At 33.5% G+C, this 22,957-nt stretch overlaps 1 pseudogene; it reads right to left on the bottom strand.

The window, feature by feature from the left end:
• Positions 1 to 1,304: 1,304 nt before the first annotated feature.
• Positions 1,305 to 16,063, bottom strand: LOC133795470 (probable L-gulonolactone oxidase 6; annotated as a pseudogene).
• Between the last annotated feature and the right edge of the window lie 6,894 nt (positions 16,064 to 22,957).

Below are 22,957 nucleotides of genomic sequence, written 5' to 3'. Positions count from 1 at the left end.
TACATTCAACCTCTCCTATAGGGAGATTTGGGAGAGGTGAGAGACATCCCACGTCTCACAGTGAGAGAGGTTGAAAGTCCACGTTTTTGGACACTATTCAACATCTACCATTGGGAGATGTGGGATGTCTCTCACTTCTCTCATTGGGAGACGTGAGATGTGCACTTACAATGTCTCCTCCCACAGAAGACATTGTAGACTTTTAATGTTTCCCAAATAAAGTCATAAAACCCTTATATTGTTGTAGTGTTGTCATCTTGATGACATAACTTGCAAAATCTCACAAATTTCCTTTCTCTCAATCAAAATTAAATTTCTAGATAATTACACACTAGACTTATGTTTGCTACTCCTTTACAATAGCGTCACCATCTCTTGAGAATTAGATTGACCCGAAGAAGATTGTATCCACAAATATATAAGATGCATGTGAAATGGCTGGGGCACCTCTAGCTATGGAAATCCCATAATGGACGTTACGATTTGTTTGTTTGTGTTGTAAAAGGTGATCCAATCATCATGAATCCCTGCCTGGTGGATATATATCATCTGATGTGTATTTCTCATGTGGTGTTGTCAGCTCTATTTTGGAGGTGTACTATCATTGTACTCCTATTGGTTGGGATATAACAGCCTGTACGAATGCATGGGTATGGAATATTCTGTAGGGTATATTGGAAGGCCCTAAATCCTAGGCTGATTATATACACCAGTGTGGCGCAGCAGAAGGGTTGCATGACTGAAAAGGTGAAGAGGAAAAGAGAGGAGGGTCGTGAGAGAGAGGTCAATATACTGTAACGAAGGTCTCCATTGTTGAGTCCTGTTGAGAGTATTTTTTTGCTTCTGTATTATTGATCATTCCTGTAGCTTTGTAACTCTGTACTGAACTTTGATTGATAGTGGATTATTGGCCAAGCCGAGCTGGATGTAGGTTTGCTTATTGCATTCCGAACCAGGATAAAATTGCTGTCATTGTTTATTCTTACTGTTTTGTTTATGGTCTATGTTTTTCTCTTGGTGTTCGTTATACAGCTGAGTTGTTTTGATATATGTTCAGATTTGTTGTTTGGTTACATTGATCACAACAGTTTGGAGCAATGAAACTACGTAGCTAGTATATAATTGGAGCAATTCCCTATCAAAAAGGCACATGCATGTATATAAGGTATATTACATAACATACACACATATATATAAAAATAACAAGAATAGTGTAATTTAGCAACACCAAACTAGCTTCACCAACAATAATATAAGATCGTAAATAGAATCAGTACTGGCACATCGATCACTTATTATAATTGTTACTTCGAATTCAAAAGGGTACAAACTCTTGCTTCCTGAAACAATTTCCCTGGCCTACAGAAGTAGCCATTGCGAGGGGCACAATGAGCATCCTCCTCACACCTACACAAACCTTCCAAAGCACAACCCTCCTTGACTATAGACAACCCTCCCTTAAGTCCCAAAACTTGGTCCGTCCACTCACTTGAGAAGAGTCCTAAAGGGTCATAAATCTTTTTGAGCTTCAAAAACTTTTGACCATTCTTATACTTGTTTAAAACTCCTTCAAACGCTACGTTCCTATTCTTGCCCCAATGGGGTAAGGCTCCGTATTTGATGACGGCCAACTGTTCAATCTCTTCAAGTATGTCTTCGTAAAGCCTCGGAGCCAATGGATCTTTGCTTCGATAGTAAGTGATATCAAAGTTTACTGCGTCCTCTTGCCTACCCAAATAAGCACTTGAGGAGGTGACATAGCGCATGATAATCCCGTTGTAGAGTTCTACTCCACACAAGGCCTTTGGTTCCAACTTGACTAGTTTTTGAATATCGTGAATGAAGCTCTTGACTGACGACAAGGCCACGCTGAATCCGGTTTCGTAAAAGAACGCGCCCTTGACTCTGTGATCCCATGCGCATGTTGTGATTTTTGCATCTTCGATACTGTCTAAACATGCTCCAGATGCTTGAAGACGATGCTGATATCCAATGACTGGGTAGCCTTTAAAAATAACACCTATTTCAAAAACACAATTTAATATTATATTAAGCTAAATTTATTTTCTCAATCGAATCTATCTAATTATTGTATATAATATTTATGATTTCACGACATTTTTATGTAATTAATTAACGAGTAGTGATTGTTTTAATTTCAAATGTTAACTTTTAGGAGAAAAATAGAACCAAACATTGGGCTGAACTACGTACTAGCTATAGACTTATTTATGTTGTTCTTTCAATAAGCAATTTTTTTTAAAAAAATACAATATTTTTTGCAATTCATAATTGAGGAAATTAAGATATTTTCCATTTTAAGTTTTATAATTAAATACTTAAAATTATATTTATGTGTATTTTTAAGTTGTTTCCTGGTTTTACTAATCGTCCTGTCATTTTGTGATATATATATATTTCTAAGTTTATGTGATTCTATCAATTAGAAAGCTTAAGCCAGTATGTGGTGTTTAATTCTCATAGTAACAACATTAACTTTCACATGTCACTTTCTTATTCATTTATTTCTTGTATCCACTTAGATCAATATATATATATATATATTTATAGAGTTGTAATACTTTTTCATTAAGAAACTAATAACATAGAGTGAGTTGATTCTTGGAGAGAAAACAGAGTAAGAGAGTTTGTACCATTTATTTGTTTGTTTTTTCTAAGAGTGATTGTTCACAGAGTGTTTGAGAGTTTTGTGAGAGTTGTCAAGAACAAATTGTCTTGACTAGGTTTGTATTGCTACTATTCTTAGTGGATTCAAGAACTCATGTGTTGACGAGCTCTAGTTGGATGTAGGTTCCATATTGGGGCTGAACCAGGGTAATTTGCGTTGCATCTGTGAATGTTCTAGATTAGTCTCAAGCCTTGTTGTTGTGATATTACAATAAATCAGAGCCAGGTTTCAATCCATAGGGTGAAGGCCTGAAGATTCTTGGTTCAGAGTTGAGTTTCTTGGAGTTTCAAGAAAATGGTAGGAACTACAAGGTATGATCTTGAGAAGTTCGATGGAAGTGGAGACTTCAGTTTATGGAAGGAAAAACTTATGGCAGTTTTGATTCATCAAAATCTGGATGAAGCCCTTGAAGGAGAAGAGAGGATGGAAAAAACGTCAAAACCCGAAGAAGTAAAGACCATGATGAAGAAAGCAAGGTATACCATCGTGGTGCATCTGGAAAATAATGTGTTGCGGCAGGTAATAAATGAAACTACTCCTAATGGTATGTGGTCTAAACTCAAAAATCTCTATTCAACAAAATCAATTTCTAATAAAATTCATATGAAGGGGGAGGTTTTATAGATTTGTGATGGATCCTACAAGGAATCTTGAACAAAATCTGGATGAATTTAACAAGCTTGTGCTAGATTTAACAAATGAAGGAGAAATTATTAGTGAAGAAGACCAAGTAATGACTTTGTTGTATAGTCTTCCTGAAGCTTTGAAGGATCTCAAAATAGTGATTCAGTTCAGCAGAGATTCTATTACAATGGAGGATGTCCTGGGGGTTCTAAGAACTAAAGACTTCTAATTATCACTTGAGAAAGGCAAGAAAGATGAAGCTTTGATAGCTCAACGTAGATCTCCAACAAGAGATTTCAGCAAAAGGAATGAGAATTCATTTGGAAAATGGAAGTTTCCTACTCGATCAACTTCAAGAGAAGAGATACAAGAAAGCGTTTCTTTTGTGGTAAAAGTGGACACACAAGAAGGAATTGCTTTGCTTATAAAAGGAAGCTTAAAGAACATACACCTTCATCAAGTACAGCTGTGTTTGTTGACAATGAAGAAGCTTCGGATGGTGAGATGCTATAAATTTCCATAGATAGAAATCCAATTGAGTGGATTCTTGATTCCGGTTGCACATTTCACATGTGCCCAAGGAAAGAATGGTTCCAAGATTATAGAAAGGCGAATCAAGGGAATGTGTTAATGGGAAATGATGAGTCTTGTAACATTGAAGGTATTGGAAGTGTTGATGTGAAACATTTTGATGGAAAAATCAAGTTGTCAAAGAATGTAAGGCACATTCCTCTTCTCAAAAGGAATCTCATCACACTTGGTACTCTTGAAGATAATGGTTTGAGTTACAAATAAATCAATGGGTTGTTGAGAGTCGAAAAAGGGTCATTGACAATAATGAAAAGCATGGGTTGTATGTTCTTGATGGTAAAATAGTAGAAAATGGAGTGGCTAGTGTAGTCAAAGAAGTTGATGAAGAAACAGAGAAATGACATAGAAGACTTGGCTATAAAAGTGAGCAAGGTCTAGCTGAGTTGGGCAAACAAAGGCTGCTTGGTAGTTTGAAGCCTGTAACTTTAAAATTATGTGAAATATGTGTTCTTGACAAGCAACATAGGGTGAAATTTTCAACAGGACAACATAAATCAACCAGAATTTTAGAGTACTTGTATGCTGATGTATGGGGGTCGAGTAGAACACCAATTCATGGTGGTAACCAATTCTTTCTTTCTATTGTTGATGATTACAGTACAAAAGTTTGGGATTTTCTAATGAAACATAAAAATGAATGTTTAGAAAAGTTTAAACAATGGAAAATCAAACTGGTTTGAAGATTAAAGTTTTGAGAACTAATAATGGGTTGGAGTTTATTAATGATGAGTTTGATGTTTTGTGTAATGCATCTGGAATACTTAGACATCTGATGAGTTGTTGAGCGTATGAACAGGACATTGTTAAATAAAGTTTGATGCATGTTTTTAGAATTTGGTTTGAGTAAATCTTTTTGGGATGAAGCTATTACTACAGCTAGCTATGTGGTTAATAGGTGTCCAAAATAGAGTTATTGGGCTTGTTACACATGAAGAAAAATGTTCGGGAGAACCACCTACAGTTACACATTTAAGAACTTTTGGTTGTGCAACTTATGCACACCAAAAGAATGATAAATTAGATGCAAGGTCCCAAAAGTGCATCTTTCTTGGATACCCCAAGGGAACCAAAGGTTATAAATTGTGGTCCTTAAATAAAATTGGTTCTAAAATCATCATAAGTAGAGATGTTCAGTTTGATGAATTAAATTTTCCATTACTAACCAAAGAAAAAGAAAGTCAGTTGTTTGATGCAGAAAATGAAGAGAAAAATCGCCACAATACTGGTTTTAAGGTGGATTCCACCTCTATTTCAAACAACAAAACTCATGTAGACCATAATATAGTTCTGGCAGATCCAACTACAAGTAGAAGTATAGATACAGATCAATGTGGATCACCACAAATTAAAGGGTATCAGCTTGTGAGAGAAAGAACCAAGAGAATAATAAAACCACCAAATCGGTTTGCAGAAGCAGATGTAGTTGTTTACGCGTTAGCAGCAGCCAAGACGGTGTTTGAGAATGAACCTGAAGATTATGAAGAAGTTATGTCTAGGCCTGATGCTCAAGAATGGCTCAAAGCCATGAAGTTAGAAATGGATTCACTTCAGGAGAATAATACTTGGGAGTTAGTTGTCAGACCAGAAAAACATAAGATTATAGAATGCAATTGGGTTTATAAGTTGAAAGAAGGGGTCAATGATTTAGAACCTCCAAGTTATAAGGCAAGGTTGTTAGCAAAAGGGTTTACTCAAGATGAAGGTGTAGACTACACATATTTTTTCTCCTATGATCAAGTATAAAACAATCCAAGTGATGTTGGCTTTAGCAACTCAGTTTGATTGGGAGATTGAGCAACTTGATGTTACAACCACTTTTCTAAATGGAGAGTTAGATGAAGTTATCTACATGAAGCCACCAATTTGATTCGAGGTGGAGAACTCAAAAGGAAAGTATCTGGTGTGTTTGTTGAAAAATTCTCTATATGGCTTGAAGCAGCCTCCAAGGCAATTGAACAAGAGGTTTGACTTGTTTATCACTAAAGTTGATTTTGAGAAGTCCAAGTATGATACTTGTCTCTATTTTAAAGATTTAGAGAGTGAACCAGTGTTCTTACTCATATATGTTGACGATATGTTATTGATGAGTAAGAATAAGAAGAAGATAATGGTGTTGAAGGGTTTGCTGAGTTCAGAGTTCAAAATGAAAGATTTGGGGAGTGCAAAAAGATTATGGGAATAGATATAAAGAGAGACAGATTTAATAAATTGCTAGGCTTGTCTCGGAAGTCATTTATAGAGAAAGTGCTTAGGAGGTTTAATATGCTTGATGCAAAACCAGCCAAACTTCCTATAGCAAGTCATTTTATACTTTCAAACGAGCATTCACCAAAGACACAAGAAGAGAATGATCAAATGGACAAGATTCCATATGCAATGGTACTAGGATGTTTGTATCTAATGGTGAATTCAAGACCCTATTTAGCTCACGCTTTAAGCGTTTTGAGTAGATACGTGGCTGATACAGGTGTACCACACTAGGAAGGAGTTAAGTGGTTGTTGAAATATGTGAAGGGGACAATGGATTATGATCTCATCTTCAAAAGAACAAAAGGTGAAGTGAGTCTAGATGAGTTTGTAGACTCAGATTATGTAGCAATATAGATACTAGAAAATCTCCAACTTCCTACGAGTTGGAAGTCTCAACTTCAATCAGTGGTTGCTTTATCAACCATAGAAGCAGAGTTCATAGCAGCAACTAAAGCTTTCAAAGAAGTCATATAACTGCAAGGGTTATTGAAAGAGATAAAGGTGTTGAAAACTAAAGCTATAGTTTACTCTGATAGTAGGAACCCAGTTTACCATGAAAATAGTAAACATATTGATGTTAGGCTCTATTGGGTAAGAGACAAGATTGAGGAAAAATTTGTTCAATTAGAGAAGGTTTCTACAGATGATAACCCAACTGATTTGGGTACCAAAGTTTTAATTGTTAGCAAACTCCTGCATTGTTTAAGTTTGCTCCAGAATTGTGTTGGCTGAGGACAACAAAGGATTTGAGTTAGGACTCCACACACAATAGTTAAAGACAAGTTGTTACTCATGAGAATGAAGGTGGAATTTGTGGTGTTTAATTCTCATAGTAACAACATTGACAATCATGTGTCACTTTCTTATTCATTTATTTCTTGTATCCACTTAGTTCATTATATATATGTAGAGTTGTAATAATTTTTCATTAAGAAACTAACATAGATTGAGTTGATTGTTGGAGAGAAAACAGAATAAGAGAGTGTGTACCATTTACTTGTTTGTATTTTCTAAGAGTGATTGTTCACAGAGTGTTTGAGAGTTTTGTGAGAGTTGTCAAGAACAAATTTCCTTGACTGGGTTTGTATTGTTACTGTCATAGTGGATTCAAGAACACGTGTGTGGACGAGCTCTAGCTGGGTGTAGGTTCCATATTGGAGCTGAACCAGGGTAATTCGTGTTGCATCTGTGAATGTTCTAGATTAGTCTCAAGTCTTATTGTTGTGATATTTCAACACATATCTTATCAAATCTTTCTTTCTCTCTCTCTCTCTCTCTCTCAAAAACTCTCTAATTTTCCTTATTTAATTTTAAAAAGAAATTACTTTGAAACAGTATGTATGCAATTATTATATAAGATCATGAAGATGCACCCACCATTGTTTGTCAAGCCAAAAGCACCAGCAAAGAGAGCGGTAGTGAGCAACTTAGCACTCGTGCATTTTCCCTTAGCATCACCTAATGATTCTTGAGTGTCCTCTATTATTATTGAATATGCCATTAGTAAAATGGGAAAGCGTTTCAACATGATCATTTTAATTACAATTAATTAATGTTATCGTTAGCAATAACAACTAATAATAATGAACTAAAAATAATTAATTTACCTGCGATTCTGATAGTTGCAAGTGCTGGAGAAAGGGTGGGGCGAAATGGAATGAAGTCATATAAACCATCACCAGAAGTGTTGGAAGAAACTCGGTCATCAACTCGGTACACTGCCTTTTGCTGACTTGGGTACCATAATATATCTGCAAACTCGTGTTTTCTCCCAAAACTTACCACTTCATCTCCTAAATCAAAGTCATTCTTCCTTAAATAGGTAATTGATCTTTTAAACTGAGGCTCCAGTTTAAATGTCACCTATCAAATCAATTGTCCAAGACATACATATTATTAACAAATATTTGTTCAACACATAGAATTAAATAGTAAAAATTAAGTAGTGTACCCATTTTAAGTGACCATTTATCGATTGTAGCTATGTATTGAAAATTTTTCATTTTATACCTAGTATTTAAGTTACTAGTTTTCTTATACTACTTTTTTTGCTAAAATACTCACAACACAACGTACATTTTAAGTGGTACTACGAGTAATGCGATGTAAAAATAAGTAATATTAAACTAACTGTATTTAGTGGCTACTTTTGGTTAATTAATTAATCTTAAAATTGAATACTTTTCCAGTTATCCCAATAAAATAAGGGACTTAGTTTCCAAGCCCAACCAGAGAGTAGGACGAATGGGGCATGGGCCCAAGGTTCCAGAATGCTCCCAAAATTTAGCCCAAAAATTTCTTTAGAAAAATGTCCAATATAATTTTTTGCCCAAGACCCCCTAGATACTTGGGCCGGCACTCTTAGTTTCTCTTTTATTATTATTATTATTATTATTATTAGGGATTTATCATTTCGTTATAACTAGTCTTTCGTTCTAACATAAAAATAGAATGTTTCTTATCAAACTGTATTATATCCTTATTATAAAAATAAGCTCTTTTTATTGAGCACAGATTATCTCCACCTCAAAATAAAGGGAATAAAATCCAATTAATTATAGGATAACTAATGAAAATGACCTTAATATATGTAACTACTTTCTCTTCTCATCTGTTTTCGTTGAGTAATTACATTTTTAGCTAAAACTGAAATACAAAGAAAAGAAAAAAAAAAAAGAATTGACACTAATAAAATTCAGGCGTAACGTTCAAAGAGGAATACAAATATATATAGAACTTCTAATTCTAATGGCGTTTCTATTTTTGATACCGCAGGAAAATGGTTATAACCTAATTTTTTTTTTTTACAATGGTGTACATGATAATTACAGGCTACTCAAATTTTTTTAAAAAATTATAAATAATTTATGTTGCCGAAATCAAGGTTCAAACAGTCTATTTTACATGTGTATAAAAAAAATCAAACATTTGTGCAACGGACTGTTTGAATTTAGATTTTGACACCATAAATTATTTTGAATTTCAAAATAAGATGTATATTATAATTACAATGTATACCGTTATATAAAAAAAGAAAAATTGGTGAAAATAGTCTCTTACTTTAAGTGATTTTGTACTCTGGCCTACTTTTGATAATTTTTTGCAAAATGACATCTGTCTAAAATTCGACCAGTTGTCTAAATTTTCGACTAGTTGTCTAAATTTTTCGACCATCTGTCTAAAATTTTCGACTAGCTATCTAAAATTTTCCCAAAAATATTTATAAAATCCATAGTTTCACGAAGCATGTGTATAACTTTGAAAAGTCCCATAAAAATTTCAAAAAGCATCTAATCATAATTAAAAACTAATTCAAACATAAATCCAATTAGCAGAAAAACATAAGATATATTACTCAGTACTATCTAAGGCATAAAGTTTTAATTTTCCTATTTAATTAGGTTGTATATTATCGTCAAAAAGTATCGTAACAACTTAAAGAACGGAGTTGTTATTTGTTAACTTACACAAAGAACGGTAATTTTACTTGATCAGAAAACATTATAATCCGTATTTAGACGTACCTTTATATGATTATTCAGTCCAAAGATTCCAAACCACCCACCCTGCCTGCCAAAATTAATAAAGCCATACCTGTGAGATAACCCCAAGAACTCCAAGCGAGACCTTGGCTGCGTTTAGTTCTTCATCACCTTCCTCGAGCTTCCGGACTTTGACAAATCCATCCACGTCGGTTCCCGGACTGACAATTGTAAGCCCAATAACATAGTCATGAACCGAGCTTCCCTTGCCCCACAGTGTGCTGCCATGTGCGCCGGTGCCTAACATGCCTCCAACGGTCAAACCCCACCAGTAGGGCGTGTAAGGCAAGGCCAGTTCGGCCTCTGCAGCCTTACTTATGAGATCTCTTAGAGTCACTCCACTTTGTACTGTCATCTTCATCGCTTCATGTTAGAATTTTTTGGTCTGCATTAAACATCTGAACACATCAGCAAAGTTACGTTTTTCTTCCAGTCTTGTCTACCATTTCGCCAGATGAGTCTGCGTTTATTTCTGGTATTTTTAAGTTAGATGACAGTTGTAAAAAATCCCCTATAAATAAGTCTTGTTATCTTAGTTGTTGAGAGGTGATATGAGAACATATTTCATTTTGTAAAATAGGAGCTATTTCAGAGAGAGAAAGAGAGAGAGCTTGAGAGAGAAACACTTGGGTCTTGGGTGAGAGATTTCTTTGTACATGGTCAAGTGTACTTGGGGTTTTTTTTTTGGGTTCAAGGCATTGTAATCCATCAAGTGTAGAAGTTCTCTAGTGGTGACAAGTTGTAATCTTCATTGCTGTTTCATAGTGCAGAGAAGAACATCCCAAGGGGAGTTCAAAGAGGATGTAGGCTCAAGTTATTTGGGCTGAACCTCTATAATTCTTGGTGTTCATTTTATTGTTTTTTCTTGCTGATTTTTTCTATTGAATTTGTGTATGTTGTGTCTATTAGTTTGTTGCCTTTGTGTTTGTAGATGAAGCTGGTGTAAGGAAGGTAAATTCCCTAACAGTGGTATCAAGAGCCAGGTTGATTGGCAAAGTTTAGCTTCAAGATCAAAGGTGACAAAGAAGGGAAGAACTGGCTGAATCAAGTTCTTCATCAGAAAGTGACACAGAAAAAGTTTCAGTCAAGAAAGAAGTCCAAGAATCGAGTTCGAAGGTTCAAGAATCTGTTCAAAGTCTCTTGGATTGGAGTTATTGCAACAATATGAGTAATATGAAGCTTGAAATAGAGAGGTTTGATGGTAATGGAGATTTTAGAATTTGGAGAAGGAAGATTAAAGGAATGTTGGCTTCTCAAAAATTATTGCGTGTTCTTGAAGATCCCATTTCATGGCCTGAAGGTACTACAAAAGATCAAAAAGAAGAAATGCTCGAATCAGCCATTGGGATTATGATTTTTCATTTGTCGGACTCCATCATTCGAATGGTTGATAAAGAAGACACTCCATCCAAGATTTGGAAGAAACTAGATGAGTTATTTCAGCAAAAGACTCTCACCAACAAAATCTTTCTTAAGGAAAGAATCTTTGGATTTAAGATGAGCAGTAGCAAGAGTTTGGAGCAGAATTTGGATGAGTTTCTAAGGATGAACATTGAGTTGGCTAACTCAGGAGAAGGAGAAGCTTTAAGTGATGAAAACCAAGCAATTATCATTTTAAATTCTCTGCCTGAATCGTTTAAGGAGGTCAAAAGTGCTATCAAGTATGGTCGTACATCAATTACTTTAGAAGAAGTAATTTCAGCATTGAAATCAAAGGATTTAGAATTAAAATCAGAGAGATCTTCTTCATCAAACCTTGGAGAAAGCAACTACGCAAGGGGTCGATCACCACACAAAAACTCAAATGGCTATCATGGTAAAAGACACAGCAAGAGCAGAGGTAGATCTGGTTCCAGAGGTCCAAACAATTTAAGGGCGTGTTTTCATTGTGGCAAGCTTGGTCACATGAAGAGAGATTGTTATCTCTGGCTGAGAAAACAAAAGGGCAGGAGTTCCGTCTGTGAAAGTGCTAGATCCATCTACGAGGGAAAATCTGAACATACGGATTCAGCAAATATTGGAAAAGCTTGCAATGATGTTGAAGCTTTAATTGCAGCAACAGGAGAAAACGAAAAAGATTGGATCTTAGACTCTGGGTGTTCATACCATATGACTTTCAATAAAGAATGGCTTCAAGATTTCAGAGAGTTGAATGGTGGTAAGGTTATTATGGGGAATAATCAATCTTGCCAAGTAACTGGAATAGGCTCAATCAACATAAAAATGTTTGATGGTGTCATTCGAACATTGAAGAATGTCAGGTATGTTCCTAATCTGTCTAGAAATTTGGTTTCACTAAGCGTGCTTGATGATGCAGATTATACAGTAAAAATAGAGCGTGGAACCATGAAGATTTGTAGAGGTTCAATGGTAGTTCTTAAGGGAATTAAGAAGGACTCTCTATACTACCTAATTGGTGAAACAGTAATTGGCAGCAATACTTTAGCTGAGGCACCAGAAGATCACAAGGCAATCCTATGGCATAGGAGGCTTGGTCACATAAGTGATAAAGGCTTGCAAGTGTTAAAGCAACAAAGCTTACTTGGAAAGGATAAGGTGAGCAAGGTAGATTTTTGTGAGAATTGTGTCTTGGGCAAACATCACAGATTGGCTTTCAAAGTTGGGCAACACAATTCAAGGGGCATACTTGAATACCTACATGCAGACTTATGGGGTCCAGAAAAGACTCCAACAATTGGAGGTAACAATTACTTTCTTTCTATTGTAGATGATTTTTCTAGAAAAGTATGGGTGCATTTATTGAGACATAAAAATGATGCATTTGAGGCTTTTAAAAATTGGAAAATTCTTATGGAAAATCAAACAAATAGGAAGATTAAAATATTGAGGACCGATAATGGATTAGAATTTTGCAATGAGATTTTTGATTCATATTGTAGAGAGAATGGTATTCAAAGACATAGGACTGTGAGATTAACTCCTCAACAAAATGGGGTGGCTGAAAGAATGAACCGAACACTACTTGATAAAACTAGATGTATGATGATTAGTTCAGGTATACCCAAGGGATTTTGGGGGGAAGCTATAATGACAGCTGCATATCTAGTAAATAGATGTCCTAATACAACTATAGAGTTTAAGACACCTGAAGAAAAATGGTCCAATAAACCACCAAACTTGTCTTACTTAAGAGTATTTGGGTGTGCTGCTTATGCACATCAAAGAGAGGGTAAATTAGATCCTAGAGCAGTTAAGTGTGTATTTTTGGGTTACCCACAGGGAACTAAAGGTTACAAATTATGGGTTAAAGAAAACAAAGGTTACAAACTTATAATCAGTCGTGATGTTATATTTAAAGAAGATTGTTTTCCTTGTTTATCTCAAACTAACATTCCTGCAGGTCAAGAACAAAATAGTACTAACAATGCAGGTACAGTAGAGACTTTAGTTCAGATGGAAACAAGAGCACCCAACACAAATCAGGTGGAAGAAAATAAGATTCAGACCCCAACTCAAACTCCAGCTGAAATGCAACCAGAACAAAGTGTAGATGCATCTGAAATTCATGCAGATTCGACTACGTCATATCAGCTTGCAAGAGACAGAGTCAGGAGAGAACCAAAACCAGTCCAGAAGCTTACACTTACAGCGTGGGATGACATGATAGCTTATGCACTGATGTCTGCACTTGAGTCAGCTAATTCAGAACCCAACTCATATGAAGAGGCGGTAAAAGGTTCAGATTCAAAGCATTGGATTGATGCTATGAAGGAGGAAATGAGGTCTTTGTACAAGAATGATACTTGGACGCTGGTTAATAGACCCAAAGACAAGAATGTAGTAGCATGTAGATGGTTGTTCAAAGTTAAAGAAGGCATGAATGATCAGGAACCAGTGAGATACAAAGCAAGGTTGGTTGCTAAGGGCTTCACTCAAAAGGAAGGAGTGGATTTTACAGAGATTTTCTCACCAGTCATTAAATATAAAACCATAAGAATCATGTTATCTTTGGTTGCCCAGTTCAATCTGGAACTTGACCAGATGGATGTAAAAACTGCATTTTTACATGGTGACTTAGAAGAGACTATTTACATGGAGCAACCAAATGGGTTTGAGATGTTCAAAGGGCAAGATAAAGTTTGTTTGCTCAAGAGATCATTGTATGGCCTCAAGCAATCACCTCGGCAGTGGTATAAACGTTTTGATGGGTTCATGATAAAGCATGGTTTTCAAAGAAGCTACTATGATCCTTGCCTCTACTTCAAAGGACAACAATTCAAAGATATTGAGTATCTACTGTTGTATGTGGATGATATGTTGCTGATTAGTGACAAAAGGGACAAGTTGAATAAATTGAAGGCTCTTCTCAAAACAGAATTTGAAATGAAGGATTTGGGCATGGCTACAAAGATTTTAGGTATGGAGATCAAGAGAAATAGGGATCAACATACCATCTTCATCAGTCAAAAGTCTTATGTTGAAAAGGTTCTAAAAAGGTTTTCTATGAAGGGTGCTAAAGCTGTCAAACAACCATTGACAAGTCAATATCAGCTTACAAATGTTAATTGTCCTAAAATTGAGTTTGAAAGGGAAGATATGGCCAAGGTACCTTATTCTAATGCTGTTGGAGCTATAATGTATCTAATGATTTGCACTAGGCCTGATTTATCACACTCGATTAGTGCTCTAAGTAGATACATGGCAAATCCCGGAAGAATTCATTGGGATGCTATGAAGTGGTTGCTGCGTTATTTGATTAATACTACTAGACATGGGTTGGTGTTCAAGCGGCATCTTAATCAGGTGGAAATCAGTGGGTTTGTAGACTCAGATTATGCTGGAGACCGAGACACTAGAAAGTCTACTACAGCCTACTATTTTCTAGTAAGTGGGAATTGTGTGAGTTGGAAGTCTCAACTACAATCTGTAGTTGCACTTTCAACTACTGAAGCTGAGTACATGGCTGCTACTGAAGCAATCAAAGAAGGTATTTGGATTCAAGGTCTTCTAAAAGAGCTACAAGTGTTCAAAGGAAAAGCTACAATTTTTTCAGATAGTCAAAGTGCCATACATTTGTGTAAGAATCCAGTTTTTCATGACCGGACTAAGCATGTGGAGATCAAGTATCACTTTATTCGTGACAAGGTCACTGAAGGTGTAATCAATGTTGAAAAAGTCCCCACAGAAGAGAATCCCGCTGATGCTGGAACTAAGATATTGCCATTGAGCAAGTTTAACTACTGCCTAAGCTTGCTCGGAATTGATCATGGATGATAGTTGATGGCTGAACTGGGATCCTTGGGAAGTTATGTTTATCTCTGCAATCTATGTTTAATGAAGACCAAGGTGGAAATTTGTTAGAATTTTTTGGTCTGCATTAAACATATGAACACATCAGCAAAGTTACGTTTTTCTTCCAGTCTTGTCTACCATTTCGCCAGATGAGTCTGCGTTTATTTCTGGTATTTTTAAGTTAGATGACAGTTTTAAAAAACCCCCTATAAATAAGTCTTGTTATCTCAGTTGTTGAGAGGTGATATGAGAACAGATTTCATTTTGTAAAATAGGAGCTATTTCAGAGAGAGAAAGAGAGAGAGCTTGAGAGAGAAACACTTGGGTCTTGGGTGAGAGATTTCTTTGTACATGGTCAAGTGTACTTGGGGTTTTTTTTTTGGGTTCAAGGCATTGTAATCCATCAAGTGTAGAAGTTCTCTAGTGGTGACAAGTTGTAATCTTCATTGCTGTTTCATAGTGCAGAGAAGAACATCTCAAGGGGAGTTCAAAGAGGATGTAGGCTCAAGTTATTTGGGCTAAACCTCTATAATTCTTGATGTTCATTTTATTGTTTTTTCTTGCTGATTTTTTCTATTGAATTTGTGTATGTTGTGTCTATTAGTTTGTTGCTTTTGTGTTTGTAGATGAAGCTGGTGTAAGGAAGGTAAATTCCCTAACACTTCGGGGTCGATGTTCAGCACCATGTTCAGGCGCTTGGTGCTTACAAGAAGCCCATCTTCTCGGCCTGGACAAACCAGCTTGGGAATGCTGTGAGAGAACCGGGTAGCAGCCTTCATTTTCAATCCTCTTCTCGTTGCGTTAGCAACGACTGCAATGAGCTCTGCCTCCGTCGTGGGGTAGGCGGTGCCGCCTGCTCGACAGATACTGCGGTCAGGAAAGGTTCCATACGAGTTTGTGATGGTGCAGTTTGAGTTGCCTTCGGAACACTTGATGGGGTCCTCAGGAGGAGAACAACAAACCACCAAGAGCAGTAAGAGTAGACAGTTTAATCGGAGTACTTGTTGCCCCAACATGGACCTTTTACAGCTGAGCAAAGGCATATGTTTTGAGTAAATGGCCGTATCGTTGGTGTAGATGCCGAAGATTATAAATTGGAGCTGTGCTTCTATAGTCCTTGTTTCAAATATTAATGATAATATTTGTCAATAAACTTTGTAGATTAATTAACATATCTCACACAACAAGAGAATTAAAAATATAAGTGAATTAATATAAAGATGTTTATTATGTCTCAGCATATGATATATACGTATGTCTAACTGACCTTCAGCTAAACATGCAACTCATAATGGGATATAATAAGTCTAAATATATAATTAATTATTCTTCCTGATCGGCTGTATCTGATTAGAGTATCAAGTAACTTATATTTATTGTATAATAATGATCAATCAATTAACAAATAATTCATAGGCGCTACCTCGTTTACGTATTTGAAACTGTTATACACATAAAAAAAAAATAGTTACGGAAGGCGTATAACTTAAAGCCAATTGTGAAAGAAAAATGATCTTATATTAATTCATGAGATTTCATGGGATTTTAAAGACAAAATATAATAAAAGCCAATTAATAATCAACGATATGCCATTATAGCATTCTCTCACGTAACGTTGACATTTTTGGTGCAAAAACGTTCAAAAATATTATAACTAAGATTATTACTAATTTTTTAATTCAATCGGTTTAAAGAGCACTATACTAGCACATTTTACACATGAACCTGTAGTACAGCCTCTGCTTTCCTTTTCCCTGCAAGTTGAAATACAATCCTGACCCTAGTCTCTTCAATGAACAGGGAAAAAAAACAAAAACTCATTAAAGAGTGCGCGAAAACTGACTGAGTGCGCATTTATAATATTAACCATTTCAACTACCAAACTTTTATGGAAAAAAAATCTGCTGCCCAATTCCTTATTATCCTTTTTTCCCTGTCCTACCAATTAACGTACTAATTTATTTTTCCCAAATATATTAACATTCTCTCTCCAATTAATATTTCACCACTCAATTAATTTAACTATTCTTTCCTCCAAGATCTTACTAACATTAACAGAGACTCTAATTCTTTTTTCCAAAATATATTAACATTCTCTCTCTAATTAATATTTCACCACTCAATTATTTTAACCATCCTCTTTTTCTCCAAGATGAATAACGTTAGAATTAGAATCTCTCTTATTTTATAATTTAAATATTTAAAGATATTTTAAATTATTTTAATATTTAAATTATTTTTTAACTTAAATATTTTAAGATATTTTAATATCTCACTTTCTTTTTTTCTTCTCCTATTTTATTGCATAAAAAAGTGCTTCTCCTTTTCCTTTGTTCATATTTTATTGGAGAAGACAATCTATTATATTGGTAAGTGCCATTTTAAAAAAAATAAATTATTTTTGAAAAAAATTAAATAAATGAAATATGATGGTTTGTAGGGTTGAAGCAAAACTTTATTGTATTTTTATTTGTCATATACACAATCTATTATTCAGGTAAGTACTAGTTTTTTTTATGAAAATAAAAACACATACAATGCTTTATACGATTCATTCAAAAGTTTATTGGTTTTTTTTTATTTGTCAACCAACTTAGTATTTTGTTTTAAGATTATATGGTTATCTAACAATAAAGGATTTAGAAACTATTAAGGAAATGTAGCATAATGAGTTTTCATGAAAATCTCATTTATCTTTATGCAGTGTGAGTGTGAGATTTAATTGTTTTACAAAATACAAAGGTAATCTTTCATATCAAAATTATTAAAAAAAAATTACCACTTTATCATTTTTCTAATATAAATATCATTCTACTATACATAAAAAAATAGAAGTAAAGAAATTCTTCACACAATGACCTCAAACATCGTTACATATATAAGGATTTGACGGTTTAGTATATACACTTTTTTTAATATTCAAGTAATAAATCGTTATATTTGATGTTGTGGATGAACAAATAAATGGATTTTTAAGATTTTCTATTTTAATTTTTATAATATAAAGAACTTAATTTTCTTTAACAAAGATTAATTTAAAATATATAAAATGTTATTTTGACTGATATTATTGTTCTTTGAGAGAGAATGGTAATATTAATTGGATAGAGAATGTTAAGAAAGATTCTAATTCCAACGTTATTCTTCTTGGAGAGAGAGAATGGTTAAATTAATTGAGTTGTTAAATTAATTGGAGAGAGAATGTTAATCTATTTGGGAAAAAGAATTACACTCTCGGTTAACGAGTTAGCTATAAACTAATTAAAATATATGTTAAACAAATAGATGATGTGTCCTAAAATAATTGGTGGGGATAAGGAGGGAATAGACAATTGGGAACAACAGATTTTTTTTTCACTTTTATGGACGTATATCTCTAGTACATATATAAGGGTGGCTAGCTATCTTAAATTTAATTCTTTTGACAATATCGCCATTTATTATATTAATCGTAGTGCTGTTCAAAAAATTTCACAACATATCGAACAACTCACCCAAACCAATAACCAAATCAAACAGAATAAACCAGTAAAAAATGCAATCCAAATAACCCCACAAAAATTCAAACCACTCAATCTAATATTCAAACCACCCAATTTAATAATTAAGCAAGTTGAAAGATATTTCAATCCACCCAAATAACCCAATAACTTAAATAAACCAAATAAACAAATTAAGAGTATATATATATATATATATATATAATACTAGGTAAAAGCAACGTTTGTTTAGTTTTAAAGTTGTAAACATCGTCTATAATTTTAATAAAAAATGGTTCACTGTTTTTTTTAAATATATATATACAATAGAATGAATTATAATTATATAGTATATATAAATGTTTATATCAATAATCTCTACATATATGGCATCTACAACGTTGATATAGATATATATTTACATGGCTACATGACATGTATATAAAATATAATAATATTTAAAAATAAATTAATAATAAAAATAAAATAAGAATAGAAAAAGTCATAGTGTAGACAGTAGTATACATCAACTATTTTTAGTTTCTAGTGTATCTCGCAATATCCTTTAGTGAATTTGATGAAGAAAAAAAACTTCAATCACTTGATAATAAACAAACTATCACGCAAATTTATAAAATAAAAAATTATATATATATGCATTTATTATTTTTAAATAAATATGATTTAATTATTTAAATTATCATAAAATATCTTTAAAATATCATATTTTAAACAATTAATTAATTTATTTTTGTTTAAGTTTATGTTTGTTCTAATTTTTGAATTTGGCAGTAACTACAAAATATTATATATTATATGTTTAATATAATATTAAGGTTAAGTTTAATTAAATTTTATTTAACTTATAAAATGTATGGTTTTATTATTTTTAAATAATTGTCATTGTAAAATATCTCAAAAATATCATATTTTAATTTGTTTGATTATTTATTTATTTAATTTTATTTAAGTTTAAGTCATGTTTATAGTCTACCGTTCAATATAAGAATATTGAAAATTGATTTAAACAGGTTAACCCAACCAAACCGCAAAAAATCTTTGGGTCGGTTAAACTTTTTTTTTCATATTTGGGCGGGTTACAGTTGGATGTTTGCAACCTAATATTTACATTGAGTTACTTAAAATATGTTATAACAGGAACAAACCAGCCAATGTGCAGTCCTAATTAACCGTGTTGATGCACAAATTTGGTATTTCTATTCCTAGAAGTGTTCTCTCTCATTCCATCGAGTCACTGATCTTCTCCGACCAAGTTTTGGACCTTCAATGATCGCCAAGTCGCCTGGGGTTTCCTGCAAGAAAGATACTCTGATGCTTAATTAAGTAAGACTAGGCCCTAATGAATCTCCACTCATGTTATTTATTAGAAAAAACAAGATAAGTCAACGTGAGAAAGACTCCCTGATTGACCGATGTATAATAGAATTTTCCGCCTGAAATGCATTCTTACAAATTCCTTCCGCAGAGGCTCATAAGAGGATTCGCCTCTATTCCGTGGCCTCTGCATGTTTTTCGCCTCTTACAAAATGAAACGTACCATTTCACTTATCTACAGAAGGAAATACTTTTGGGTTGAATATTTTGGGCCTAACAATTGCCCCTCGGCCCAGGACTCCCCTTTTAAAATTAATGAGGATTAGTCGAGTCTTGGGCCGACTTTTCAATTAACCATAAATTTTGCCCAAATTTTAAAATTTAAATTCAATTAATTTACACAGTAATCATTAGATGGGCTGACACATGTCACCTCAAATTTAATTACCCTGTAAAGTGTTGTTGCGCTTACTCATAACGATCCATATTCTTCAAACATAAATAACTCTCTCGAGTGCATTTCACATTACTCTTTTTCATCCATTCTAAGAGTTTCTCTAGAGAAAAAATTGAAAGCATTCGACATCTTGCTGCTAGAGTCATTCTTGCCAAATTTGAAATGTCTACACAAGTATCTTCATCTTTGGTTGACGGAAAAGGCTATCAGTCTGCATTCGACCGTCTTCGCACGTCTTGCGACATTCCTAATAACATTTCGATTCGTATGCTATTTGATGCAGGGATTGGAGATTTGAGCATGTGGTGAGGCCTGGAGAAATCGTACTCAGCTCGAAGCACATCGAGTGGTTTCGTTTTCCTATCCCAACCATCTTAATTCAAATTGTTTCTTCATCAAGAGCTCACCTTTCCCAGTTGCTTCCAAACAATGTGCAAGCCATCATTGGGAGTCAAATGCTCGGTGCCTTGAGTAACATTGATATTTTTCCAGAGGATATTTATGCCACTTTTACCAATTCCAACAAGAGAATCACATAAAATAAGCCATGGAATACATTCAACATCTTAGATTGGTACTACAGATCTTGAGGAAGCACAGGCTATATTCACTACTAGAAATATAGGCTTTTACTTCGTTTTTTACACATAGAATATAAAAAAACTGAAGTAAAAGCCTTTCAATGGGTTTTTACTTCGCTTTTGGGAATGGTAGTACATAAAAAAAAGGCTATTACTTCGGTTTCTTAAAAAAACGAAGTTAAAATAGAAAATAGACAAGGGCCATGTTTGGTTTGCACACTAAATCGGGGCTTTTTACTTCGGTTTTTATGAAAAAACTGAAGTGAAAATTGGAGCAACCAAACGCGGCCCTGAAGGCTTTTACTTCGGTTCTTATACAAAAACCGAAGTAGAAAGTACCCTTTCTACTTCGGTTTTTGTATAAGAACCGAAGTAAAAGAGTTTTAATACCCTTAATATATAGCTCCCACGACTCATTCGTCTCTTTGAAGCAAAAATCCCAAATGCCAAACCCAGAAAACCTCCATTGTTGTCGTACTCCCACGAGGGTTTCACAAAATATACCATTTTTTATGTTTTTTTTACCATTTGAAACCATTTTTCTTACTTAAAAACAGAAATATTAGTTCCATTTTTATTTTTGAGGAAGAAAATAAAGACTTTGGGTGTGGGTATTTTTAGGGTTCGAAAATGGGTATTATTATTGGACTTTGGCTGGTTTTCTTACATTAAAATAAGTTCTTGAGCTTCAAAAAATGTATGAATCACTAAATCTTTGTTTGTATGATTTTTTTTTTATTTTCTATAATATTTTCAGATTTTTTTCTTATAGATATAATGTGTTTATTATATATAGGTTTTAGAGTTGCTAATATTGATTTAGAGGTTATTTTGAGCATCAAAGAAGGTTTGTTACCTTAAAACTTTGTTTGTGTTAATTTTTTTATATTATTCTGAATTTAATACTTGTTTTTTAGTATATTTGTGTTATATTTTTTTTATTTTGTTATTTTATATAATGTCATTAATTATATATATATATATATTAGTAAAATTTAAAAATTGTTGTGACTTGCTATTTAAATTTCTAAACATAGCTTCAATAAGTAATGTTGTTGCCAATGTTAGAACTTGAAATGTTTGGATTATTAGTGACATTTTTTTTTTTGTTTTCTATAACTAGCTAGCTTGATATGTTGTTTGACGATTATGTAGCTAGTTTAATTAATTATGTAATTGATTTTTATTTATTTTTGTTTAAGCTTTTTAGTAGGGTTGTTGATTTAGTTGCCAATTCATTATTGATTTTGGGTGACTTCAAGAGTAATATTGGAGGTGAGTAATCTTTAAATTTTATTTATTACTATTGAAATATTTATTTATAAAATTAGAGTTAAATCTTGCATGCTTTACTTTAGTGAAGTAGGTTCTGGGAAATTTGTTGTTAGCGGTGATATAAGGATGAAATTATGTATGTTGATTTTGTGTTTGTTTGTGTTGAATTTATATATAATTATAAAATTGGGATATGCTACAAAAACAAAGGAAACTCTGCCAATTTTGTATAGATTTTATTAATTGTTTTTCTTTTTCAATTTGCACACTATGTCGATATATTTTGTGTGTTATTTACAGATTTTAAAAATTTTGGAGATGTTAAAATGCAGTTGTTATGTTGCCGAAATTTTGTTAGACTTAGGAAAATTTAATAATTAAACTTCAATTATGTTTGATGTCCTAGAAAAAAGAACTAGGAGTGGAAGATGTAGATGGATATGAAATTTGGATAAGAGCGCGAGAAACGAAGAAGACTCTTGTCAAAGATAATTTGGACAAAAAAATTGAAGAAAGAGATGTAAGTGTTTTAAAGCAAAGTAAGAAATTTTTTTAAGTGTTGTTACAAGTTACTAATTTAATCTATCATTGGTTTGTTTTGTAGAATGAACTAAATGACAAAGTTACTAGTAGTCAAATTGTCGCCAAGGATCGGGAGGACATCTTGCCAATCCAACAAGAATAGTTAAGTCGATTGATGACTTAAATTTATTAGTAAGACTATTTTGTTTATACATACCTTTAGTTTTATGTGAATGTATATATAAATGTTTATGTTATTTTACTTAATTACAATTATGTGAATGTATATATGAATGATTAGGTTATTCTACTTAACAATTATGTGAATGTATAAATATTTAATTTTATAAGAATTTTA

This window comes from Humulus lupulus, chromosome 8 (assembly GCF_963169125.1).
Source record: "Humulus lupulus chromosome 8, drHumLupu1.1, whole genome shotgun sequence".
In the NCBI taxonomy this organism is placed as follows: Eukaryota; Viridiplantae; Streptophyta; class Magnoliopsida; order Rosales; family Cannabaceae; genus Humulus; species Humulus lupulus.
This window is presented reverse-complemented; position numbering and strand designations above follow the sequence as displayed.